Source organism: Arvicanthis niloticus, chromosome 23 (assembly GCF_011762505.2).
Source record: "Arvicanthis niloticus isolate mArvNil1 chromosome 23, mArvNil1.pat.X, whole genome shotgun sequence".
Lineage (NCBI taxonomy): Eukaryota > Metazoa > Chordata > Mammalia > Rodentia > Muridae > Arvicanthis > Arvicanthis niloticus.
In genome coordinates this window covers 3,978,562-4,001,296 of record NC_133430.1, presented here as the reverse complement: position 1 = coordinate 4,001,296, position 22,735 = coordinate 3,978,562, and the positions used below count along the sequence as shown (strand labels likewise).

The following is a 22,735-nucleotide window of genomic DNA, read 5'->3' as shown; positions in this document are numbered from 1 at the left end:
CACTTTATTCATAAAAGTCCATTTGCAAAGATGATAAAGGCAGTATAGGAATGTCAGGAGGAGGCAATAAATGAACAGTCAAAATTTCTATGTCTGAGCTAGTCTAATTGTTAGTGTTTCTGTCATCTCAGTCATGGGGCTGCTTCCTGCTCCTCTAGAGTTTCTGACACACTCAGGATGTGGTTACAACACTGTGTCTTGCACAGTAATAGACCTCAGAATCCTCAGATGTCAGGCTACTGAGCTGCAAGTAGGCTGTGTTAGAGGATGTGTCTGCAGTCAAGGTGGCCTTGCCCTTGAACTTCTCATTGTAGATAGTACCACCACTTCCAGTATTAATAGCTCCAATCCATTCCAGGCCCTGTCCAGGCTTCTGCTTCAGCCAGTGCATAATATAGTCAGTGAAGGTATAGCCAGAGGCCTTGCAGGACATCTTCACTGAAGCCCCAGGCCTCACCAACTCAGCCTCAGACTGCTGCAGTTGAACCTGAGAGTGCACACCTGTGGCAAGAAAAGCATAGTGGATGTCAGTGTTATCTCAGGCCTTGTCTCCTCTACCCACTTGGAAATGGTGCATCCCTTACCTGTAATTACTGACAGGAGGAAGAGACAGATCCAGCTCCAATTCATAGTTAGAGTCAGTGTGTTCAGGGACTATGGAGAGGACTATGATCATAGGTTGTTTTCGGGATGGTGAAGTCCCTGTATTTACCACCATAGACTCAAGTCATTTGCATATTCATGAGCAGGATACTCCCTGATAAAAAGCAATAGCTGGAGAAAAACTGAAGAGCAAGGACTGAAAAGGGACATGTCAGTGTTATCTCAGGCCCTGTCTCCTCTTACAACTTGGAAATGGTTCGTCCCTTACCTGTCCTTACTGACAGGAGGAAGAGACAGAATTTTTACCAGAAATAAATAAGAAATTCACACTGCTTTTGGAAAAATAAATGTAATTAGAGATAACTGTTTTAATGAAGACAATCTTAAAATCACAGACATTAAATGAGACTCTCATTAGCAATCCTTATATATTTCATGGTCATATACAACTATTTATTCAAATACATGATATTGTATCAGTAAAATTCTCTAGTAAAATAAGGGAAAAGAGGAGGGACAAGAGGTGACTAGAAATATGAGTAGTGTAAAAATGCAGATATAAAAATCCTGTACGTAAGTAAAATTGTTATTTCTATATTTCATAAGAATTTTTATTCTTTGAAATTTTCACTCGTCTATGAAATATGATATAATAAACCACCACTCTCAGGACTCTCACTACAATCTACCACCACTAGGTCTTTGTGGTTCCCCTTGGGACCTTCCAATAAGTGTCTTTCCCAACATCCTGTTTCCTCTGTTCCATTACCTACTGACACAGAGAGCTTAATTAGTGCTACTTATATACACATAGATAGAGTCATTACTAGTAAATAGTGACTCTCCAGAAATATTCCCACCCAAAATGAATATATTTTGACTCTCAGCCATCAAATGTCAAAAGACCTTCAGTTTGATATGAGCCCTCAGAGAACCTACTCATCCACGTTGTAATTTTTTAAATTGTTATATTATTTTTAGTGATGAGAACAGACCACACATGTGCCAAGGTGGATGTATTAATCTCAGATGATGACTTACGTAACTCTATTCTAAGGGATTTAACTGATATGGCTAAGCTTTCCACTAGATATCTTTACCTGCTCAGCCACTTAGATGTCTCTCCTGTGGTAATTCTCACTGGATTGATTATGCTGTTAAATACAGCTACAAAAGTTCATGTGTGCAATAAGAAAAGTTTAATCTCTGGAGATAGAATTTGATCTCATTTGACCCAATTTTCTATATCTTTTTCCCTGTTTTGTGATGGTCCTTGATTTGGGGGAAAGAGACTGATATCATTACTAGTCTGTGGCTGAGTACTCTATCCATCCTTCTCAGAACTCTGACCACTCATGCATGTCTGGATTAGGTTTTACACACAGCATATATGAGCATCTATCATCAAGGCTCAGACAATACACTCGGTATAAATATAAATACTTATAAGGCAGTTTGACAACATGACCATTAGCAATTCAACTGAGGTCTGCTAGAGCCTTTATCAACTTTAAACATGGGCTTTTGACCACACCTGGAATGAAGTCATTCCTATGAAATTCACTAAAAAAATAATAAATAATATTATGTTGTATCCCAGCAATAACCCTTCAAAACATGTACTCAAATGACTCTACACCCTATTATTGAGATGCTTGCACACTCATGTTTACTCACAACATGTTATTCATGCCCTATTCACAGAATACAGAGGAAGGAATCATTCCAGATTTCCAACAAAGTATAAATAAAACATGACAAAATGGAATATATAGAAAAATTAATATTACTCAGTAGTAAAACATGAATTTTATAATCTATAGCTGTCTGCATAGAGCTGGAAAAAAATACACTGAATAGATCACACATGTCCATAAAGCAAGTGATTCATGTTCTCACTCATATGTGTTCCAAGATTTGAATATATTGTTTGGTATACTGAATTGTAAAAGCAAAGAAACTAGATATGGGACAAAAGAATATGAGGAATTTAAACACATGATATAGTAAAATAAAGATAAAAATTGAGAGAAAAGGTTTTAAGATTGAGAAGATTATAAGAGCCAGAGAGGTTAGATGACTCCAAGGAAGGAGTGTCTTCCAGACACAAATGGACTGATGAACATATGAATTCACAGAGACAGTGGCTATAGGCAATTATTATGTACCAAGCCAACCCAGATAAAATTTTCAATTCAGGAGCTGGAAATGGACATGGGTTCTCACTGCTAACCAAGAAGTTCTGCAACTGACACTCACATGCAGAGGAAAACTTAATTTCCTCCAATGTAATTCATAAGGAATACTGAACACAATTGTTCATGGAAGACATGCTGAGCAGTCGGTAGCCAACAAAGAAATGAACACAATGGTATTTTGCAGACATTGTTGTAATATCACCATCTCCAATTCACTTAACTTTTGCCTAAGTATCATGACATGGGTAAAGAGTTGTGGTTTTATTGGTTTCCCTCTGTGTGTGTGTGTGTGTGTGTGTGTGTGTGTGTGTGTGTGTTTACTTTGGGGTTTTTTTTTTTTTAGTTTTTGTTTGCTTTCAATATCCTTCTGAATTTTTTTTTTTTTTTTGCTTTCTCAGAAAGCAAAAAAAAAAAAAAAGTGTGTAGTTGGGTGATTTGGAAGGTAGGAAAAATTTAGAATAAGTTGGGGATGAGAGAATGAGTTATTAGAATGCATAGTATGAATTTTATTCAAAAGAAAATAAAAACAAGTAAACAAGTCTGTGAAATATTTAACAAGGAATCTTTACTGGGTTTGAGCATGGAGACCTCACATGTCACTCACAGCTGGACAGATCAGTTAATACACTTAAGAAAGGAAACCACAGAAGACACTGTTGGGGGCCGACTTTTAGCAGAAAGCAGCTATCAGCTTTGCAGCCATCTTGAGCCATATACCCTGACATGAGACTTGGATTACAATAGCCTACAACAGCTGAGCACACTCTGATAATCTTGGTTTAGATACCTTGGGTGTGTGAGATTAAAGGTGTGTGAGATTAAAGGTGTGTAACTTAAGAGTGACTTAGAAGTGTAGAGATCAGATTTAGAGACAAGTCCTAAGGGCATGGTTAAAGGTGTGACCAAAAGGCATGGCTTAGAAGTGAGACATATAAAGGCGAGAGAATCAGACTATAGATGGAGAAGCAGACACTTCAGAGAGTACAACTTGGAGTACAACTTGGAGTAGGAATTAGGCATTAGGTAGCAGGCACTTGGAAGAGAACTTGGAAGAAGTGACTTGGAACTTGGAGGAACTATGGACTAGGAACTTAGGACTTGGGACTTGGAGAGAAGAAGAGAGACTGAAGAATAAACGGGACTGAAACGCACTCTGTCTGGTCTCCATTCTTTGAGTCTGTCCTCACTCTCTCTCTTGCTGAACCCCAACTCGCGGACTGAAGCGGCAGCTTGGGCCGGAATACAGTGGTCGTCTCAACATTTTGCTCAGGCCGCAGCCGCCTGAACGTAGGGCTAGTGCAGGTCCCAACAGACACAAGAGTCTGCTCCACACACAGCTCTTAGGGGATTTGGGGATTCTTAGCCTCATGGTGACCCCTGCTGGTCATGAGCTCCCATGCAGGTAGGTTTGTCATGGCTCACACAGAAGTTGCACAATCGGCTTAAAAAATAAACTTGCTCTCCCCCCCACTCCTCTTCTAATATCTCAACGCCCATAATCAGCTTGAAGAAGCTAATGATGAGTCAGCGCCCCTATTCCCTGGGCATGGGGACTAAGGTGGTAAATGTTGGGCTGTCTCCCTAGGGAAAAGTAGTGGTTTTGTCGGAATAGAGAGGATTAGCTAGGGTTTATTGCATAGCCATAACCTATTAGTAGAAATCTGTATAATTAATATCAAGATGAAGATATAAATTCTTAAATGGCACCAATTTACTTTGTTTACAAATTTTAAGGTTTTCATTGGCATGAGCTTCTTAGTGATATAAGAGTGAGATGAATATTGTTACTCTCATAGGCATTGTACCAGTATAACACACTTAGGAATACAAAGCTTAGACCCAGTCCTTCTTTAACTTTTTTAACTGATTTGAGATGGTCAGCCTGTGAGTTAAGGGACTATAGCAAATTCATGACTTGGAGTTTATTATAAGGGTGTTCTCTATGTTTTATTTAGAAATAGCTGAGTGGAGTTAACAGGCAACAGTCCAGATTACCTTACATGGATAGCTGGTTTTCAAAACATCAGAAATCCTTAGAATTGACATGACAAACATTTCAGTATTAATGTTCATTTTCATTAGAGACCTGTCTGCTCCGGACAGCTTCCTATGTTAAATTCTAAGAAGAAATTGAGCATCCTTGGAGTTACTCCAGTTGTGGTGAGACAGCCACTAGGCAAGAATTGCCACTTTCCTTCTACAGACAAATTACTGTCCAGAAAAGGACACACTTGCAGAATAGTCGACTGATTATATCTGCCTAGACAGAGTAATCAGCCCTTAATAATTCTGTAGCACTAAGGTCTGTCAGATGATCCTGGGCCAGAAGGCAGAAGAACAGATGCTCCAATGTTTTGAAGTAGAGCGAGTGTCCAGGTGTTCAGAGGTCTCTATAAATTGGTTAAGTTTTAGAAGCTATGCTTTGTGCTTCCCACAATTATAGTCAACTCAGTCATTCTGGATTTCTGATGGGGCTGAAAACTTATAGCTATTTACTTTGAGAGAAAAGATCTGAGTGTATGGTCATCAGCTGACATTCATCCTAAAGCCAAGGAAAAAGCCAGGTTCAGAACTAAGTGTTTTAGTTAGGATAGATGACAGAGGTGCTGGTTAGTCAACAAAAGGATGGACTGGGTATTAGGACTATCTTGTACCTCACTGGTACAAATAGGCATAATTATGCTCTAATTGTATTTTGAGAGAAAAGTTTCCTTTTAACAGGAAGGGTGATGTGTAGGAGGAGCTAAGGTGGGAGGAGTACTGAGAGGAAGAAAAGGAGTAAGAAGAGGAGAAGAAGAAGGAGAGGAGAAGCTAGGTGATGAAAGAGAGATAGAGGGGGGAGACAGGGAAGCAGATGTTCATGTATCTCCACCAGTCAAAGATAGTTGATATATCTAGGTTGGGTAGTGGGTTACACCTCTGATTGAACAATACCAAACTTATAAAGCCTATGATTAACATTTCTTAAAAAAATGTATAAATGCAAAATGAAAAGGGGGCATGGGATAGGGGTTTTCTAAGGGGGGGGGAATGGGGAAACGGGATGGTATCTGAAGTGTAAATGAAAGATCTAATAAAAAAATAAATAAATAAATAAATAAATAAAAAATATTTTACTAGCCAAAAAAAAAAAATAAATAAATTATCCCTGTAACTGCAGTGTTCACAGAGCTCAGCTTGAGAGATAAATGGCTCTAGTTTACCTGGAGATAATGATTTATGCAACAGAGATTTTTGAGGTGTTCTTATATTACTATAATATCCCTTTCAAAGCCAGGTTCCTCCTTGGTGGCAATTCGATCCAGCTCTAACAGTTCCCATTTCTAAAATAGTAAAAACAGGAAATAACTGGCTCTTTCTTGTCTTCATCAGGCTACATCTGGGGCAGAGCACCTGTTCTCAGAGGGTAAATCATACACCATACTTTGTTTAATAGGAAGAGGGAAAAGACTTACACAATAATTGTACACAGGAGTGACACTGTTGATATCAATAACTAAAATGTTGAAGCATCTCAGGACCTGTCTGACCTTTAGAAGCTCAAACCACTTTGAACCTTTGAACCTACTGCTTAAATAGGTCTGCATTAACAAGGATGGATAATTAGCAAAAAAAAAAAAAAAAAAAAAAAACAAAACAAAAACTCTGCTTAGAGAAAATGAAAAGGATCTACCAGATAAAGGGTCTGAATCTTAGAGATCTATATTGAGAATCACTCCATAATTTCAGGGACACTTATGAAATGAGACACCAACCAAAGAACATACATGTGCTGGACTAAGACGCCCAGCACATGTATAGCAAATTGGTAGCTCGATATTTATGTGGGTCCCCCAATTACAGGGATGCAGCTGACCCTATAGGCGCTACCTGTCTTGGAATCCAGTCCTCTAACTGGACTCCTTGTCTAGCCTTATTGGGCTATGAGGCCCCTAACCCTAAAACAACTTGATGGACCAGGGTTGTGAGATATCCAGTGGTGCACCTACACTCTCAGAGAAGAAAGGAAGGGAATAGAAGGAGGGACTTGTTTATGGAGGACAGGAGACTGTTGTGTTGGAGGGTGTGTGTGATCTGTTGTTGGGTTGATGTGTAGGTCATGTATCTATCTCACCATGAGTCTACAGCCTCTTTTGGTGACAGAGGCACAGGAAGTTGACTGTTCTCACTCCATGCTGGCACAGGGCAGGCATCCAGCTATGTGAAGCTACAGGTCCCTGCTCAGGGGTGGGAGAGTGCAGTCTGAGTTCCAGGGAGATCCAGAGCAAGTTCCTCTGGTTCTCAGGCTCTTGGATCCCCGGTGCTCCTGGGTCAGTGAAAGGGCAGAGAATAAAGTGGGTGTGTATGGGCTAGATTGGCCTGCAGCCAAAGGGGAGAGGGGGGGAAGTTCCAGCTGTGTCTCTTGGGGATGGGAGTTCTCGGTCACAGAGGCTCATTTGGCTTGTTCATGGCTGGCTTGGCTTGCTTGATTGGGTTGGTGGTCTCCGTGGCCGAGAACACAGAGAGTTCTTCTGCAAGAGATTAGGCGGTGGCTCTGTAGATGGAGGTCAGCTCCATTGCTCCCCAAAGCAGATTTCAAAGAAGAGAACCAGTCCATGATTTTAAGATGTTTATTCTCATGGCAGAAAGTAGATGAAAACTATACACCAGTTTCCTCAGGGAAGGCCTCAAGTTAAATTCCTTTTGCAAGAAAGAAGTTCTGGTAAGTAATGTTTAATTGGCTATGCCCCTCTAGCCTTTAGGTATCTTATTAATATGGAGATCTTTCTTGAGGCTTCAAGGCCTGTAGTCATGCCCTCTACCTGTGAAGGGGCTAGTGGGCACTGTCCTGTGTGACTGAAAGACCCAAATCTATGGAGGTCTGTGAATTTGTGTCAGGAGACTGGAGTCTGGGAGCATGGCTTCCTTGCACAGAACCCTGCGTGATCACCATCTAGGACACCAGGTTTCAAACCTAGCTCAACTAGTAATCAGGCTGTCTTTCACAGTACTACAGCAGAGGGCAGGAATTAGAACGTAAAATCAATCAATCAATCAATCAATCAATCAATGCCCTTTTGGATATACTAACTTAACATGTCTAATTAAAAATAAACCCCTCATACTAACATAGGATATCCCATTTTACCTTCACAAACAGCCATTCTCCTATGTATCAGAAGTTCTTCCTTTGTTGTACTCAGGGACAAATCCACCCTCTTCCCTTCCCCTTCTCCTTCATTCTTTCTTTCCTGCCTTTGTCCCTTATTACTTGCCCTATGTCCCTCGGGGAAAACAAGACCTCTTTGTGCTGAGAACTTTGGCTTGAGTGTTCTGGGACCATACAGGCATGGCTTTACCATCACCAGTGTTATCCTGCAGCTCTCAGAGTAAATTTCTGAGAGTATTCATTATCTATGTTGTAAACATCTTAATCAATTTATGATTTGAATTTGAGTTTCTAATACAAGGTAATACAAGAACTTCTAGTTCTTGGTAAACTTGGCCTATCTTGTATTAGTTTCTTGGCTAACAAATCAGGGTCAGTGGTAAGTTCCATCCAATAGTGTGAGCACAAAATCCAATCAGTTATGAGTTGTTTCAACCCTCAAGGTTCCTGCTACTGTTGCACCAGCATAACCTGCAGGAGATCATATTGGAGATCAAAGAGATTATAGCTGGATTGTTGTTTATCTTTCTCCTTTGGCAGCGGATATATGCCTTCCAGTACCATGAATACTAGTCAGGAGTAGTGAAAACTCCAAGTAAATTCCAGATAAAATTCACAAGTTCAATGTGTTGTGTAAATGCTGTCTTCAGGAATAGGGCCTTGCATTCAGCGTGTGGAAATAAACCAACAGCTTTGGAAGTAGACTGCATGATTCCGGAGTTTCCATGGTGGTCCATAGTTTAGCCCATCAATTATCATTTCAAAGACTGGAGTTTTTATTTGGTGAAGAGAGATGTCTAGTTGGAACTTTGTCTCTTCCACTATTAAATGATTCCATTCATATGTGTTATTTTAAGCAACTTCTACTGAATTGGGATTGCATACAACCCTTCATATGGACTTTCATTTTAAAATTTTTCTCCATATTTCTTCCCATACCCTCAGCTCCCTGCACTACCATTTTAATCCATCCATATATATTCTACTTCTGTTCATAAGGATATCCATCCCTCTCTTTTGAATTCTCCCTCTATATCTCATCTCTGTAGTCATAAGGATTGTAGCCTGCCTATGAAATATATAAAAACTAACATTCACATTTAAGCAAATATACACAGGTTTGCCTTTTAGGGTCTGTGTTGTTCCACTTTGGATGAGACTTTTTCTGTCGTTTCAGCCACTTAACCAGCAAATTTCATGATTTCATATATTTTAAAAGCTGTTTAATATTCTGTTTTATAATTTTTATCCTTTTATTAAAACTAGATTTTCCATTTCCATAAAATACATCCTGATGAGAGTCCCCCATCCTTTACTACTCACAGTTCCTCCCTTCCACAATCATGTGGACCCAACCCCTTTTAATCTCTTATTAGATAAAAAAACAGCCTGTAAAATGATTTTTAAAAACTTAGAGAAAAAATAATATAAAACAAAAACCATCACAAGAAATTGGACAAGAGAAGTAGAGAAAAGGAAAAAAGTACCAAGAAAAAGGACAAGAAACAAAGACCCATTTGTTCATACACTCAGAAATTCCATAAAACTAAATCATCCAAATAATGAAATGCATGCTAGACTTCATGCAAGAAGAAACACATTAGAACACATAGCTCTAAATGGAAATCCTCCATCAAAACCCAATCCTCAGAGTTCCAGGAAGTCCACAGATATGGCTGAAGGAGTGTAAGAGCCAGAGGGGGAGGAGGAAGCCAGTAGAACAAGACCATCTAAATAAACTGAGCAAAGGTCATGTGAACAGGAAGAGACTGAAGCAGCAAGCACAGGACTGATACAGGTAAGCACCAGGTCCTCATCATGTATATGGCAGCTTCCAGTTTAGTACTACATTTTTTTCATCCAATTTTTCCATTGATGACCTCCAGGCCATTTCCAATTTTGGCTAATACCAATAGAGCATCAGTGAACATGATAGAGGAAGTGTCTCTAATGGGATGGAGAGTCCTTTATGTATATGCTCGAGGGTGGCATTGCTGTATATGAGGGAGATCTAACCCCAGCTTCAAGTGAAACAGCCACACTGATCAGCACAGTGGGTACACACAGTGGGGAGCTTTTATAAATGAGTTGTCTGGGAATTTCAAAATGACTTTTGCAAAATAGGTTTGAATGATGCCTAATACAAAATTGACCAAAGGAATTCCTGCCTAATGCAACATATTAGCCATATAAGAGTTCATCCATAGTAAGCACATGGCATTCATACTTTAAGGGGAAAATTATGTCCTATAAGAACATGCTAATTTAATGTTCTAACTACAGCGAAATTGTACTACATAAAACTCTGAGGTTCGACAGGTGTCTATGTGCTGGTTAATGGCCACCCATTTATCCAAAACAAATGCTCTATATAAAAAGAGTGATCTCCAAGTGCCCACTGGGAGACTGGGCGATATTATGCCAAGTCAACATGCTGACACTGGGAAGAAAGGAATTACTGGATCAAAGATCAACATATAATCTTGGAACCTGCCTCAGTTAATATGTGCATACATTGAGCTGATTACTGAGTTCTGTGAAAAATTGTCCAACTTGTAGGAATTAGACTTGTATGACTGCATTCTGATATAAATACATTACATTTGAAGAAACTGGAATTTCTGCTTGACAAGAACTTACAACACACATTCAGGTTACTTAAGACTATGAGACAAGCTTTTATTTAATCAGGTGTTATTTATGTGGATTTTAATGGTAAAATTTATATTACACTTCATTCAAAGCAACTCCATGCAAAGAATCAGTCTCTTGGATCCCAGACATATTTTTATCACTTTGCATTATCACAGTGTCTATTTTATATTGTTTTATTAAGGAAGAAAAATGCCAATAGATGTGATCACTAGTAAAGAGATCAAGGTACAGTGTACTACACTAAGCACAATTAGAATCACTTTTTTCACGGCTGTAAACTTAAAAACTTGACAAATACCATATGGTACTATGTGAAAGAGGCAGACAAAAGGGCACTCAGAATAACCAGTTCCACTCAACTCTTCCGAATAATCTGCATCTTCTCAGTACCAGGCAGCTTCCTGCTTCTCCAGGGTTTCTGACACACTCAGGATTTGGGTACAGCACTGTGCCTTACACAGTAATAGACCACAGAGTCCTCAGATATCAGGCTGCTCAGTTTCATGTAGGCTGTGTTGGAGAATTTTTGGGCAGTCAATGAACTTTAAACTTCTGATTGTAGTTAGTCTGACCATAGTCATGATAAATATACAAGATCCATGCCATGTCTCTGCTTCAACCAGCTTATATAGTAGCTATTAAAGAGGTAGCCAGAAGCCTTGCAGGACAGCTTCACAGAAGCCCCAGGCCTCTGCAGCTCATCTCCAGACTGCTGCAGTTGAACCTAAGAGTAGACACCTGCGGAGAGAAAGGCAGAGTAGATGTCATTGTCACCTCTTCTGATGTGGAAATAATGAGCCCCTTACCTGCAGTTACTGACAGGAGGAAGAGAAAGACCCAACACCATTTCATGTTTATAGTCAGTGTGTTCAGAAACTGCGTAGAGGACACTGATCATGGATTGTTTTCAGGGTGTGGGCATCCCTGTATTTAGTGCCATGGACTCAATTAATTTGCATATTCATGAGTACAGCACATCTTAGATAAGAACCTTGTCCAGCTGGAAAACAACTGGACAGTAAGGACTCAAAAGACACAATGGTCCGGCAGCAGGATGCTCAGGTCCCATTCCTAATCCTTCTGAGGAAATGCATCCCATACATTTTCTGCGAGCCATGGGCAAATGGTGTGCATTTAACATCAGTAAATGAGCTCTCAGCAGATTTCTTGTCTGAGACTGTTGCTTCTCTTTGAGAAAATAACATCAGATACCTTCACTGTTGGTGGTTATAATGATGATGATGATAAAATGATGGAAAATTCCATAAATTGCTGGGATATTTTTTGAGATTTTAGAGCCTTCTTTCAGATATATGCAATTAATATTTGCATTTACAACAGGTTATCTACTGAAAAACTCAATCAAATGACCAATAATCATATTAATGATTATTGCAGCACTATCATCAATAAATATAATAAGGACACAAGATATAAATATATCAAAAAAGGATTTTATCACTAAGGCATGGCTTTAAATATATATATTTATATATAATATAATATATATATATTATATATATATATATATATTATATATATATATATATATTTGTTTTGACCAGAACATATAAGAAATTTACATTGCTTGTGGAAAAATTGAAACAAGTAGAGAAAACTGTATTAAGACAATCTCAAAATCAAATGAGACTCTTATTAGTAGCTCTTATGTATTTCATAATTATATACATCTATGTATTTAAATACATGATAATGTCTCACTGAAATTGTCTAGTAGAATAAAGGGAAAAGGGAGGACAAAATGTTACTGAAGAAATATTCACAGTATATGAAATACATCTGTATGAATATTCTACATATGTAATTTTGTTACTTCTAAATTTCATAAAGATGTTGTTCGTTTGAATTTTCAATCATGTATGAAAATGCTATAATCAAACAGCAATCTCAGGACTCTTACCACTCTCTACCACCACTAGGTCTCTGTGAGTCTCTTTGAGACCTTCCAAAAGGTCACTTCCCAAGAGCCTGACTTCTTTTGTTTCATTAACTAACAAGACAGTGAATTTCATTAGTGCTACCTACATACACATAGCTAGGGACATGACTAGAAAATAATGAACCTCAAGAAATCTTCCACAAAAAAGTGAGTATATTTTGCCCATCATTCAGCAGATGTCAAAAGACCTTCAGCTGGGTGTGGGCCCTCAGAGTTTCTCCCCATCCACATTGTAATGTTTTAATTGTTGTATTACTTTTAGTGGTGAGGACAGTGTACATATGCACCAAGGTCGATGTGGTAACCTCAGAGAACTACTCATGTAATTCAGTTCTAAGAGATATTACTAACCTTGCCAGAAGTCATCTTCACATGCTCAGCCAATTTAAAATCTCTCATGTGATAATTTTCACTAGTTTGATGTGTGTGTGTGTGTGTGTGTTGTGCTCATAAACACAGCTCCTGAGAATTTGTGTGTGCAATAAGAACATGTCAGTAAGTAGATATAGAATTTCCTGTCTTTCAACCCATTCTCTTTATTGTACATTATTTTCTTTCCCTGTTTTGTGATGGTCCTCACTGTTTTGATGAGAAGACTGGTCTGTGGCTAAGTACACTGTCATTCACTCTTAGTACTTTTACCAGTCATGAATGTCTGCATAAATCTTTACACACTGCTCACAGAAAGTTCAGTGGTCAAGGTTCAGAAAGTCAACACTGTAAAAACATAAATATTTATATGACAGTTTGACCACATGAACATTAGCAATACAACTGAGGTCTAAGATGGCATGTATCATCACTAAACATGGGCTTTTGACTGTACTTACCTAGGATGAAGTCTTTCCTATGAAAATTCACCAAAATATAGTAAATAAAATTATGAAGTTTCCAGCAATAATGCTGTGAAACATGTAAAGTGACTCTACATCTTATTATAGAGACACGTGGACATCTGTGTTTATTGACAGCATGTTATTCATGCCTTATTCAAATCATATAGAGGAAGAAATCATTCAAGATTTCCAACAAAGCATAAATAAAATTGACAAAATGATATATATAGGAAAAGGAAAATAACTCATCAGTAAAACATGAATTATGAAGAATATATGATGATTATATGAATAATCTACAGGTGTCTGCATACAACTGGAAAAATGCTGAATAGATCACACATGTCCTTAAGGCAAGTATTTCATATTCTCACTCATATGTGTTGCAAGATTTGAATATTTTTAGTGTATTTAATTGTAGAAGCTGGAAGACTAGAATTGTGCCATTAGTGTATGAGGAATTTACAAAAATGTTATAGTAAAATAGAAATAAAATAAAATCAGAGAGGGCAGATAGATAAGGCAAATGTTTCAAACATGAAATAGTTTTGGAAAATGGAAAATGATAAATTTGTGTAGAATTAACAAATTTTAAATCACATTTAAAAAGCTTTGGTAAGATCTAGGATATTGTAATGTTACTAAATAAATAAATAAAGCTATAAAGGATATGGACTGCATGTTGCATTGCAAACCAAGGTAGGGATACTCAGAGAAATGAAAAGTGCATTATGGAGTAAAGAAAAACAAAAATTATAATCTTATTTCTAAAACAAAAGGTCAAGAAATAATGAACAGTTCATAGTTGTCTAGTATATACACTTGGAAATGCATTTGTCTTGAAATAATTTTGTGTTCAGATTATGATGTTGGTTTATGGACCTCATGATACAGTATGTTTATCAAAAATAATAAATTTAAGGAAAGTGTGTGAACACTGGTGATATTTAGTTGTGGTTTGTTGTTTAGTTTTGTATTGTCTTAGTGGTCTAGTTTGTGTGATGGTGAAAGGTATGTGAAAAATATGCATGCAGAAAACTGAGTAGAGAGCACATAGATGAGCTTTTGTTTTATTTGAACTTGTGAGTTAGTTGCATAAGTAGACTTCCAAAGAATTCATGAGTTTTTATTTGCACAAATCAATGTGAGGCCCAAGAAAAGTTTCTTTGAGTAAATGGTCAGAAAGTCCCCACAGGTGCCTAAATCAGTATAAGGCAATTCCATTTCTCTTGTTCTCCATACTACTCCATATTTAGGACTTATTTCTAAAAACAGTTTTAAAACTGAGCAGATTATGAGAGTCAGAGGGAGTGAATGACTCTAAGGAAAGAGTGTCTTCCAGATACAATTAGACTAATGCAAATATAAACTTACAGGCACTTTGAGGATAGGCACAGAGCCTGAACCAAGTCAACCCAGATAAAATTCAGATGTTGGGAAAAGGAAATGGACACAGGCTATCACCACTAACCACAAACTCCTGCAATTGACACTCACATGGAAAAGAAAAATTAGTTTTCTCCAATGGAATCTCACAGGAGATATTAAGCACAATTAATCATGGAAGAAGTGCATAGCAGTTGTTAGGCAACAAAAATTTATGACAGTGGTATTTTTGGAGATTTTTTCTAATATCAATTAGTTCACTTCTCATTGAGCCACTTACCTGTTGCCTATAAATTATGGCTACAGAGTTGTAGTTTTATTGGTTTCCGTGTGTGTGTGTGTGTGTGTGTTTATGTGTGGTGTGTGTGTGTGTGTGTGTGTGTGTGCGCGCGCTCCTGTGGTATGTTCGTGTGCACTCATACCTTGTTTTTCTATTGTTTGCATTTTTTTATCCTGTTTTAATTTCTTTTTTATTTTGCTGTTTTTTCAAAAAGGAAAAAAATGTGTGTAGCGGTGTGAGTTGGAAGGTAGGAAGGATCTGGAATTAGTTGAGTTGGGGAATAGGTTATTAGAATACATTTTATGACTTTTATCCAAAAAATATAAAAAGCACATGACAAGTAAACACGAATCTGTGACCTGTTTCACAAAGCAGCTTTACTGTGTTTGAGCATAGAGACATCCCATCTTGATCACAGCAGGCCAGATCAGCTAATATACTTAAGAAAGAAAACCACAGAGAATACACTTCCACATCCACCTCATCTCTCCATAGGAATTCTTGGCCTCATCACACCCCCTGCTGGTCGTGAGCTCTCATGTATACTGATTTGTCATGGCTTAAACTGAAGTTGTACAGTCTAGCTTAAGAAAAAAACTTATCCCTGTAACTTCAGTGTTCACAGAGCTCAGCTGAAGGGAGAAATGGTTAGAGTTTATCTGGGTACAACAATTTATGGATCAGCAATTTTAAGTTCTGGTAATGTTACTATCTCCCTCAAAGCCAGATTTCTCCTTGGAGGCAGTTGAATTCATCTCTAGCAATTCCTATTTCCAAAAAAAAGGCAATGACATGAGATAACAGCATCTTTCCTGTCTTCATTAGGCTACACCTGGAGCAGAGCACCTGTGTACATATGGTAAATCACTCACCCTACAGTTGCTTAATAGACAAATTAAAAAGATTTACACAATAATTGTACACAGGAGTGAGACTGGTAATATAACTACCTAAAATGTTGAAGCAACTCAGAACCCGGCTGACTCTTAGAAGCTGAAATAGCTTTGAACTTGGTGCAGAAATATGCTTGTATGAACAAGAATGCATAATTAGTGACAACTCTGCTTAGAGAAAGTGAAAAGAAATAACTAGTTGAAAGGTCTGTATCTGGGATATCTGCAGTGAGAATCATACCTGAATTGCAGGGGCTCTCAGAAACTAGAGCCACCAACAAAAGAACTTATATGAGCTAGACTGAGACCCCTGGCACATACACACCAGAGGACTGCCTTGCCTGTACTCTGTGGGAGAGGATGCACCTAATTCTGTAAAGATCTGGTGACCCAGGGGGCTAACTAGCCACCCTTTCAGGTACAAAAAGGAGGAGAGATGAAGTGTAGAACGCTTTGAAGGAGGACCAGGAAGGGGGCAACATTTGGAATGTAAAGGAATAAAACAAATTTTTAAAAAACATAAAGGAATTGGAGAGATCTGGTACTAGAAATTTAAAGGTAAACCTGAAATCTTTAGGGGAAAAAGCACACTGAAGACGACTAGACAGCAAGAAATAATCAAAGTCAGGACAAAAATCAATCAATTAGAAACAAAAAGAACAACAAAAAAGAATCAAGTAAACTACAAGATGGTTCTTAACCACCGAGCCATCTCTTCACACCGAGATGGTTCTTTAACAAAATCAAAAAAATAGACAACACCTTAACCAGACTAATTAAAAGAAAGAGAGACAGTATCTAAATAAACAATATCAGAAATCACAAGGGAGATATAACTGAGGAAATTCACTCAATTATTAGGGCTTACTTCAAAAGCCTATACTCCACAAAATTAAAAGTATAAACAAACCTTCTCTACCTGCACCTGGGGCAACTCAGCCTGCCTACCCCATCTTGACCCCACAGCATACTTATTTCTTAGGATGTATGCCCTAACTAGGGACAAAAGTGATTACCCCAACCCAATTACCACATGAACTTGAATCCAAACAGAGCCCAATAGACATGGGATCTATCCAAATCTGCCTGAGCCCAATCATCCTTTTGATCTGTGTCTCCATCTGAACCCATGACAGAGCTTCATGCCTGCCTCCAATGCTCACTGCCTGCATGTTTCCCAGGAGCTCTTCCCTAACAAGGTTCACAGGAAGATTGTTCTAACCAGGGACACAGGAGTCCTATACTAACCAGAGACAGCCTGCCTCTGAAGAGGCTGCTCTAACCCAGGTCACAAAGCTCCAACTGCCTCTGTGGGGAAGAAATCTCAAGGGTGGGGGGGAGGGAGTCCGGCGGCAGAGTCTCAGGGCAGTCCAGCATCAGGGCTTCCCGCGCAGCCAGCGGAGGATCCCACATTCACGCAGCTGTCGGTGGGCGGTCCAGCGGCTGCATCGGCAAGGTTCCAGGGTTCCAAAAGCTGGGAATCAGGCGGAGAGACCATGGACACGTGGAGTCCAGTTTTCCAAAGCTTTTATTGTTCATGGCTTGGTGAATGGACGCAACTGGTACGCGCTTTCCCTGCCAAAGGCCAGGGGACTCTCATTTTATAGGGAAGGAAAAAGGGGAGGGAATAACTTAATTAGCTAGTCCCCTGGCATTTTGATAACTCATTAATATTTAAATCTCTGGAGGTAGAGACTTGTTAATCACGCCCTCTACCTGTGCCCTACGTGACTGAAGGTAACAGGTTAAATGGAGTTACCTCGTCCAAGGCCCAACATGCCTCCATGAAGGTTTGCTCCAGTCCAAGACATTCAGGCCATTTAACATCAGAGATAACCAGATTGTGAAAGACAAGTTCAAGAGGAAAAACAACAGAAGCCACTGTAAATTGACACCATTAGAACACAGCAAGCACTGTATACACTAAAACTCCTATAGACAAAAATTCTTACCTAAAATCCCATCTCACAGAGAACATAGAGGCCTTTAAGGCACATACAAATAAGTATCTTAAAGAAACACTGGAAAACACAGGAAACAGGTAGAAGCTATTAAAGAGGAAAAGCTTAATCCTGTCGAGAAATATAGGAAAATATAATCAAACAGGTGAAGAAACTGAACACAATAGTTCAAGATAAAAAACTGGAATTATAAAATAAAGAGTCACAAATATAGGCAACCCTAAAGATGGAAAACCTAAGAAAGAGTTCAGGAGAGATGAATATAAGCATTAACAACAAGATATCAAAGAATCTCAGGCATAGAATATACAACAGAAGATATTGACATGTCAGTCTAAAAAATATATAAAATGTAAAAAGTTCCTACCTCAAAACATCCAGGAAATCTGAGACACAATGAAAAGACTAAACCTAACAATAATAGGAGTAGAAGAAGGTGAAGTTCAAAGAGGAAGAAAACATCTTCAACAAAATCATAGAAGAAAACTTTTCTAACCTCAAAAAAAGAGATAGCCATAAATGTGCACAAAGTCTATAAAACACCAAATAGATTGGACCAGAAAAGAAAATTCTGCCTTCATACAATGATAAAAACACAAAATAAAAAGAACTAAGAAAGGATATTAAAAGAAGTAAGGGTAAAAGGTCAAGTAACACATGAATGCAGATCTATTATAATTACAACAGATTTCTCAACAGCTAGTAGATCCTGGGCAGTTGTCATGTAAACCCTACGAGACTACAGATGACATCCCAAGCTTCTATACCCAGCAAAACTATCAATCACCACAGATGGAGAAACCAAGATATTCCATGACAAACCAAATATAACAATATTTTTCCACTAATGCATCCATATATAGGATACTAGAAGAACAACTCCAACACAAAAAGGAAAACTACACTCAAGAAAAACAAAGAAATAAATAATCTCACAATAAACACAAAACAAGAGAAACACACGCACACAATCAGCTCCAACAACAAAAATAACAGGAACTAACTGTCAGTGGTTTTTAATATCTCTCAAAATCAAAGGACTTAATTCCCTGATCAAAACAAACAGGCTAAAAGACTATTTATGCAAACAGAATCCACAATTGTTCTGCATACAAGAAACACCCCAGAAACAAAGACAGACACTACTTCAGATTAAAGGGCTGGAAAAAATATTTCCAAGAATATGGTTCTGTGGGGAGCCCACAGAAGGCAGCTATCATCCTTGCAGCCATCTTGAGCCATATACCCTGACAAGAGATTTGATTACAATAGCCTGCAACAGCTGAGCACACTCTGATGACATTTTGTTTTAGATACCCACGATCCTCCCTTGGGTGTGTGAGACTTAAAGCTGTGATTTAGAGCTAAGATTTAAGGTACTGACTTAGAGATCAGATTTAGAGATAAGACCTATGGGTGTGACTTAAGGCCGTGACTTAAGGGCGTGGCTTAGAAGTGAGACGTATAAAAGGCGAGACTTTTCAGTACAACTTGGAGTTACTTATTAGGCATTAGGTAGCAGGCACTTGGAGGAAGAACTTGGATTAGACATTAGGCACTTAGCACTTGGAGAAAGAACTTGGAACTTGGAGGCATTAGGTGCTAGGAACTCAAGACTTGGGACTTGGACTAGGAAGAGAGACTGAAGAATAAATGAGATTGAATCACACTCTGTCAGGTCTCCATTCCTTGAGTCCTTCCTCACTCTCTCTTGCTGAACCCTGACCCGCAGACTGGAGCAGCTTGGGGCAATGCAGGCTCTAATAATTTAGCCCCCAAGGCTTTTGGCAGTGCAGGTTCCAACATTGACAGAACTGTCTGAGACATTTTGGCCCTCAAATGTGGGGTAGTGTAGTTCTTAATATTTTTGGCCCCCAAATGTGGGGTAGCTTGGTCCACAACATGGTCCCAGGAAAAAAACTAGAAGAGCCATTCTAATATCCAATATAATAGACAATCCACCAAAAGTAATGAAAGTGATAGGAAAGGACATTTCATACTCATCAAAGAAAAAAATCCACCAAGATGATGTCTCAGTTTTAACCATCTATGCCCCAAATGCAAAAGCACCACATTCATAAAAGAATCTTTATTAAAGTTCAAAACAGAAATTGAACTTCACACTCACACAATAATAGTGGGGGACTTAAACACCCCAATATCACCAATGGAAAGGTCATTGAACAAAGAAAATAGAGACACAGTGAAACAAACAGAAACAAATGAATTTAACAGATATCTACTGAATATTTTACCCCAAAACAAAAGAATAGTCCTTCTCAACACCTCATGGAAACTTCGACAAAACTGACCATATAATTGTTTTTTTTATAATCATTTTTTCCTTTATGTTTAAAATGACAGCCCCCTTCCTTATTTACCCTCCACAAATCCATCATTTCCACCCCTCCCATTTGCCTCTATGAGAGTGGTCCTCTACCCACTCACCAACTCACATCTCACCACTCTAGGACTCCCATACACTGGGGCATCAAGCCTCCACAGGATCAAGGACTTCCCCTCCCATTGATGCCAGATAAGGAAATCCTCTGATACATATGTAACTGGAGCCATGTATAACTCCATGTATATTCTTTGGTTGGTGGTTTAGTCCATCAGAACTCTGGGTTGTCTTTTAAGTTGATATTGTTCTTCTTATGGGGTTGCAGTCACTTTACTTCTTCTCATAGCTCTTCCATTATGGTCCCTAGGCTCAGTCCGATGGTTGACTGTAAGTATCTGTATTAGTCAGTTGTTGGCAGAACTTCTTAGGGACAACCATACAAGGCTCTCATCAGCAAATGCTTCTCAGCACCAGCTATAGTGTCAGGGTTTGGTGTTTGCAGATGGGATGGATCCCTAGGTGGGGCTATCAAAACAAGCCTAAACAGATAGAAGAAGATTGAAATAATCTCTGGCATTCTATCAGATCACCACAAATTAAGGCTGGACTTCAATAACAATAAAAACAATAGAAAACCCACATACTCATAGAAATTGAACAACTTTCTACTCAATGATCACTTTCTCAGGGAGGAAATAAGGAGAGAAATTAAAGACTTTCTAGATTATGTGAACATAATCCAAAGTCATGGGACACATTGAACACAATGGTAAGAGGAAACTCCGTTGGACTAAATACCTTCATAAAGAAATTGGAGAGACCCTATACTACCAACCTAAAGCACACCTAGCACAAAAAAGCTCTAGCTTTAAAAAAAAAAAAAAGGCGAATACATCCAAGAGGAGTAGATGTCAGGAAACAGCCCAACTCAGGATTGAAATCAACCAATTACAAACAAAGAGCACAATACAAAGAATCAACAAAAGTAACAGCTGGTTCTTTGAGAAAATCAACACAACAAACAAACCCTTACCCAAACTAACTAAAGGTCACAGAGACAATATCCATGTGAACATAATCAGAAACCAAAACAGAGACATAAAACAGAAACTGGGGAAATTCAAAATTAATCTTGTCTACAATACTAGAAAATATAGACAATATGGACGATTTTCAAGGCAGATCCCAGCTACCAACGTTAAATCAAGATCAGGGAAGCTAACTAAACAGTACCATAACCATTAAGGATATAGAAGTAATCATTAAAAAACCCCAACCTGCCCCCCCCCCCCAAAAAAAATTACCAGGGCAGAATACTATCAGACCTTAAGAAACACCTAATACCAATTCTCCTCAAACTATTCCACAAAATTATAACAGCAGGAACACTAATTCAGTCTATGAAGCCACAGTTATTCTGATATCTAAATTGTACAAAGACCCAATGATCTTCTGTCAGATTACCTGAGCTCTACCTACTATGTAGCTGTGGATTTTTACGTGTTTCCATCAGTTCCTGGATGAAAATTTGCTGGTGGTTATGACCTGTCTACAAGTACAGCAGAATATCATAAGAAATCATCTTACTGTTTTTTGTTCTTTTTGTTGTTTGTATGTTTTCTTCGTCTGTATGGCAATTCTATAAGGTGGTTCTATCTTTGGTATCTGAGTTATCCAAACTCTAGTTCCTGGTCTTCCAGGCAATGTCAGAAGTGAAGTCCCTGCCTTGACATGTGTCTCCAGCTGGACCAGTCATTTGTTGTTGACATCCATGATCTCTGATCCAGCTTTACCCCAGGACATCTCACAGGCAGGACAAATTATAGGTCAAAGGTTTTATGGCTGGGTTGGTATCCCAGTCTCTCCACAGAAAGTCTTACCTGGTAATAGGAGATGGCCAGGTCAGGCTTCATATCCCCCATTACTTAGCAGATTATTTAGGGTCACACATGGCAGTTTCCATTGCACTAGATTTCTACCTTGACCTGGAAATGCCACTTGTTTCCAGTTGTCTCTTCCAAGACTTTCTACCTGCATATTCCAAATCAACTGATTTCTTTCCATCTACATCAGCAATATCTATTTTCCCTTCTCAAGGAGATTCGTGTGTCTCCTCTTGAGTTCTCCTTGTTACTTAAGTTATCTAGATTCATGGAATTTTAGCATGATTATCCTTTACTTTGCAGCTAATATCTACTCACAAGTGAGTACATGTTTGTCTTTCTGAATCTGAATTACTTCTATCAGTATGATTTTTTTCTTTTTTTAGATTTATTTATTGTATGTATGTGAGTACACTGACATACCAGAAGAGGGCATCAGATTTCATTACAGATGGTTGTGAGCCACCATTTGGTTGCTGGGAATTGAACTTAGGACCTTTGGAAGAACAGTCAGCACTCTTAGCCACTGAGCCATCTCTCCAGCCCCAGTATGATTTTTTCAAGTTCAATCTATTTACTTGAAAATT

The 22,735-nt window shown here is 38.5% G+C and overlaps 1 pseudogene; it reads right to left on the bottom strand.

Annotated features, from left to right (window-relative positions):
- Positions 1-172: 172 nt before the first annotated feature.
- Positions 173-22,187, bottom strand: LOC143437159 (Ig heavy chain V region 186-1 pseudogene; annotated as a pseudogene).
- Between the last annotated feature and the right edge of the window lie 548 nt (positions 22,188-22,735).